Here is a 6,113-nt window from a genome sequence, read left to right as displayed (position 1 = left end):
ATCATTTTGGTCTCATATTTGTGGTCAAGGCCCACATGTCTAGTAACCGGCATAATGATCTTACCTCCGTCTGCATAGTAGACGTGTTTACCGATTTTCTGTCTAAATTCACGTTTAGTTTTTCCGATTGTAGAATGCTCCACACCGGCAATACATAATGTATATGACTCCTCGTGTGGAGCAATATGCAAAGGTCTTGGATTTATACCACTGGCCATAAGGTAGTTGAACACCCGGTCCTTCCTTAACCCAGGGGCAGTGTGGAAAGCTGCCACAACAATACTTGCCTCCTGGTGAAGAGTTGGTTTCTATATATGGTATGTAATGACTAGCAGTAAGTAGGGATGAGCCGAACACCCCCCCCCCCAATTCGGTTCGCACCAGAACCTTCGAACGGACCGAACGTTCGTGCGAACATTTAGAACCCCATTGACGTCTATGGGACTCGAACATTCAAATTCAAAAGTGCAAATTTTAAAGCCTAATATGCAAGTTATTGTTGTAAAATGTCTTTGAGAACCCGGGTCTTGCCCCAGGGAACATGTATCAATGGAAAAAAAGTTTTAAAAACTAGTTTTTTTTCAGGACTCCTGAAAAAACGACCGTTTTTTTTAAACTTTTTTTCCATTGTTAAATGTTCCCTCGGGCAAGACCCGGGTTCTCAAAGACGTTTTCACAGGCATACTATAGACACCCAGCAGATACAATATTTAAAGGAATTTTTATTTTTTTTATTTAAGCATCATTAAAATCGCTGCTCCTGAATCTTTAGGTGCAAACTACAGAGCACACGGCCAGTACACACCAAGTAGCTTTAGGTGCAAACTACAGAGGACACAGGCAATAAACTACGTAAGAATACTGCAGCTAGCACAATCATCTGCCTGCCAGTAAATAAGGAAGAACTGATCTAGCTAAACTATACAGTGTATAAATATATTTACAACACCTGGGATGTATATATATCCTCTACACACTGTAACATTAACTGACTAGCCTGCCTGCCTGCTCTATCTACCTGCAAAAAATGACACCCTCTCTGTCCTCTTAACCACCGCAACACACTACACAAGGCCGACCTGCAGGTGGCCTTTTATAGTGTGGGGCGTGTACTAAACCCCCTGAGCCATAATTGGCCAAAGCCACCCTGGCTTTGGCCAATTATGGCTCTCCGTTTTTTGCAAGCTGTGATTGGCCAAGCATGCGGGTCATAGTGCATGCTTGGCCAATCCTCACCCAGCGATGCCGCAGTGAATTATGGTCTGTGAAACGTAACTCGAATTTGGCGCGAACGACCTGTTTTGTTCGTATTTCGACGAACGATCGAACATGCGATGTTCGACTCGAATACGAAGCTCATCCCTAGCAGTAAGTTGTTCTTTTAAAGTGGTGGCTCATCTGGAAATCTGTTCTGGAGTGTCTCTTGCATATTTAGAAATGTGAGGAAATTAGTTTTTAGCGATCAATGATCATTCGTAGTTGTGGTTATTTGCAGAGAACTTTGTAACTAGTCCCACAGTTTGGGGACTGCTTTTTGATGAGTGTTGTACAGCAAAGACCCTCTCGTTTTTGCCCAGGCCCTATTATAAGAGTGTCTCAAAAGTGTACATGAGTAGCCTCATGCCACGTACACACGATCATTTTTCGGTATTAAAAAAAAAACTTAGTTTTTCAGCATGTCCAAAAAACGTTGTTTTTCCAACTTCATCATTTAAAAACAACGTTGCCCACACACCATTGTTTTTAAAAAATGATGAAAAAAGCACGGTGACGTAAAACACGTATGACGGCACTCCTAAAGGGGAAGTTCTATTCGCCTTTGGGCTGCTTTAGTTGATTCCGTGTTAGAAAAGCGCAAATCGTCTTTTACTGTCTGTTACATCGTGATGAATGTGCTTACTCCATTATGAACGGTAGTTTTACCAGAATGAGCGCTCCCATCTCATAACTTGCTTCTGAGCATGCGCGGGTTTAAAACGTCGTTTTAGCCCACACACGATCATTTTTTACTACCCGAAAAACGTAATTTTTTAAAACAACGTTAAAAAATGCAGCATGTTCGAATTTTTTTATTTGGTCGTTTTTCAGAAGCCGAAAAACGATGTGAAGCCCACACAGGATCATTTTAAATGACGTTTTTAAAAACGTCGTTTTTTTTTTCATCCTGAAAAATTATCGTTTGTACGCGGAATTACTAACAGCCTCTGGTGTAATGCATCTGCCTGTTTTTTTAAATCTGTATCTGAGGTGCAGTTCCTCCGCAAGCGGAGGTATTGGGCATATGGAATATTCTGTATCAATGAGCTTGGGTGCAAGCTGCTGGCATGGAAAAGTGTATTGCCTGCACTCTGCTTGCTGTATAGGTCTGATTTAAATATATCTCTCTGGATCAATAGAAATATGAAGGTTGAGAAAAGATATCCGTGATTCACTCATGTGGGTAAATCTCAGATTGTAACAATTGCCATTCAATCGATCCAGGAAGGTGTGTAAATGTATCTCTGTGCCGGTCCAAATGACCAGGTCGTTAATATATCTGAACCAATGCAAGATACAGGGGAGCCAGGGTGCAAAAATGTTGCTGGAGAAAACCTCATTCCCATCCCCCCAGATATAAATTGGCATAGGATGGGGCACAGCATGTGCCCATGGCTACTCCCTGTATCTGCAAAAACAGTTGGTCCATGAATAAGAAGTAATTTTTTGTCGGGATAAAAGTAAGCAGGTCCAATACAAAGGGATTTAGTGACCAAGAATGTCTTGGACTCCGCCGTCCGAATGCCCTGCTCGTGCGGGATACTCGAATACAAAGTTTCCATATCAATGGCAACGAGCAGGGCTACCAGAGGGACGGGAGTACTCTCCACATGTCGGGTGTCTTTTATATAAAAAGGGAGGCTAGTTGCGTGTGGGAGAAGGAAGGAATCCACATATCTACTTGCATTTTTGGATATAGATCCGACGCCAGAGATAATTGGTCTTCCTGGTGGACAGGTCAGATTTTTATGAACCTTGGGTAAGGTGTAGAACGTGTGGTTCGTGGGTATGGATTGATTAAATAATCCAGAGTGTCTCTGTCAATCAGTCCCTTCATGTGGGCCTGTGTACAAAGCCCATTCTCAAATGAAGATACAGTTTGTGGGTCAATGGGGTGATACCACTCCATATTTTCTAGTATATCAATACAAATGCGTTGGTATTGTGTTTTGGGACATCAATAAGATGTTTCCACCTTTTGTCTGATGGTTTAATACCTAGTTGTGTTTGTGTTCTGAGTTGTTTCAATGCAGGTTTTGTGGGTGTCGCTGGGCAGGAGCCAGCACACACAGACATATACATTTAAAGGGCTTTATGTCACAGTCTCTCTGGTGCGAATTGGGCTGCATTCCTAGGAGTGAGGTATAAGGGTAAGCTCTACTTATGGACGTTTGTTCAATTATACGTGACATTTGTGTCCCAGCTTCCCTATGAAAGTCTTCATGGAGTCTCCAACTTTTATTTCAGAGGGGCCCCCTTTTGTTCACAGAAACACGGATTGATGTCAATGTACATCTCCTTTACCTAGTATCAACCTTTTACCTTTTTTTTTAATGGTAAAAAATACATTTGCTATAGTGGGCATATGGAACCAACCGTGAATACTGCAGACTTATAGACAAAGCAAATATACACATTTCCTTTCCTTGTCTCTGGTTTCAGATATCTCTTTAAAAACTTCCGTACACAGTGCATGTCTATGTATATACCTTTTGATGCGATATACTGACGGCATAACTATATATGGATATTTACAACCCTTTTAATTATGTTTTATGGGTTTGCTTATTCATTTATCCACGTATGTTTCCTTCTAGATTTTACAACATCTCATAGAGAATAATCTTATTGGACTTTTTGAGCCCCCCTGATTCAGTTAAGATCTTGGTATGCATAATTGTTGTAATTTATTATCTTGTGATTAACCATCATGGCCAGACACATTTTGAATTATTTATCTTTCAATTAGACCTTTATTGGTGTCTTGTTCTGTGAGGGGCACCCAGGCCCTCCGGGACGGGTCAGCCTCCTTTTGGGCCGCCCGCACTGCAGCATCATTGGTAAGATGATTCACCCATAGGGTTTCCACAGCAGATATGACATTTAATTTTATATGTAATTTGATATGTACTATATATGATTTATGTTTTTCCTTTATTCATAGTTATGATGATCACTCTATAAAGCATCGCATATGTGTGTATATGAAAAATAAAACTAATGTAGAGCAGGGATGTCAAACCGGCGGCCCTCCAGCTGTTGCAAAACTACAAGTCCCATGAGGCACTGCAAGGCTAAGGCCTCGTACACACGACAGAGTTTCTCGGCAGAATTCAGCGAGAAACTCGGTCAGAGCTGGATTCTGCCGAGAAACTCTGTCGTCTGTACACTTTCGGCCCGATGGAGCCGCCGAGGAACTCGTGGAGAAAATAGAGAACATGTTCTCTATTTTCTCGTTGTTCTATGGGAGAAGGCGGCCCGCCGAGCTCCTCGGCGGCTTCATCCCTGAACTTGCCGAGGAACTCGATGTGTTTGGCACGTCGAGTTCCTCGGCCGTGTGTACGAGGCCTCACAGTTACAAGCATGACTCCCACAGGCAGAGGCATGATGGGACTTGTAGTTTCGGAACAGCTGGAGGGCCGCCAGTTTGACACCCCTGATGTAGAGCAAGCAAGATAAAAGTTTATACGATGTCACAATATGTGACTACAGAGCCAATGTCTCTTGATTATCATGTTTTGATTTTAAACAATACCTGTATATTTTTGTAATAAAATCTGTATCTGAGAATATTATCTTTTCTGTCATACGGTACCATTTAAAGTCCATCCCTAGTCTCCCCTTCTTTTTCATATTTTCGGGATGAAGGTACCATATTCTAATATAAAATATAAATGTGGCACGCTCTCCAAGCATCCTGCAGATTTGTCGGCTGCACATCTATGATGTGAATCTCACATTCCACATCTCAAAGGTGCTCTATTGGATTGAGATCTTACTATGGAGACCATTGGAGTACAGTGCACTCATTGTCATGTTTAAGATGATTTGAGCTATGTGATATGGAGCATTATCCTGCTGGAAGTAGCTATCAGAAGATGGGTACACTGTAGTCATGGATATGGTCAGCAACAATACACAGGTGTGCTAATTGGTACTAAGGGGGCCCAAAGAAAACATCCCCCACACCATCAGCCTGAACCGTTGATACAAGGCAGGATTGATCCATGTATAAAATGTATATCCACGCTTAGTGAATAAACAGCAGATGAATACTATAACCCAGATATTGGGCACTAAACCAGAATATGAAATGTGAAGTGCAGTGCTAAAATTATGCAGTTCGAGATGACAATGCATGTGATTACTTACAGCTGATATTGCACTTTACAGTATGTGCAATAGTAATATAGACAAAAGGGAAATTCATGTATAACTAACACAATGCATCCATTATACTATAAAGTGCAATATCATATAAAGTGCCAAATGTGATATCAAATAACAGTGCAAATGTAAAAAGTTCATATATGACTGGAATTCGTTGGAGAGGATCCCACGTGAGATATGGAGCAATAATCAAATACTTGACAGCGTGATACCCATCTCCACAGTAATATAAAAGGCTTACCAGAAAGCCTGCGTCCGTACAACTGCCACTCACTAGATATTTTCCATACCATTCTCTGTAAACCCTAGAGATGGTTGTGTGAACAAATCCCAGTAGATCAGCAGTTTTTGAAATACTGACGCAAACAACCATACCATGCTCAAAGTCACTTAAAGTGGATGTAAATCTGATTTTTTTTTTTGATGTCACAATGTACAGTATAAGATTTCCTATCATCTGTGCCCAGTCTTGTCACAGAGTTAATCCATCTCTGAGCAATCCTCTTCTATTGTTCAGTGAAATAAAATGGACTTACAGAGAAGAACCTTAGTCTGTGCCGCCACCTTGCTGTGAGGGGCAGGTTATTTATATATCTCATGCACTAGATTGGAGACAAGCATTTTTTTTAATTGTGTGAAAAAACAAACAGGTAGGTCAATGGTTCTAGCTTGCTTAAGGGATTGAT

Source organism: Rana temporaria, chromosome 2 (assembly GCF_905171775.1).
Source record: "Rana temporaria chromosome 2, aRanTem1.1, whole genome shotgun sequence".
Lineage (NCBI taxonomy): Eukaryota > Metazoa > Chordata > Amphibia > Anura > Ranidae > Rana > Rana temporaria.
The sequence above is the reverse complement of the archived record's forward strand: the minus strand, read 5'-3'. Positions refer to the sequence as shown.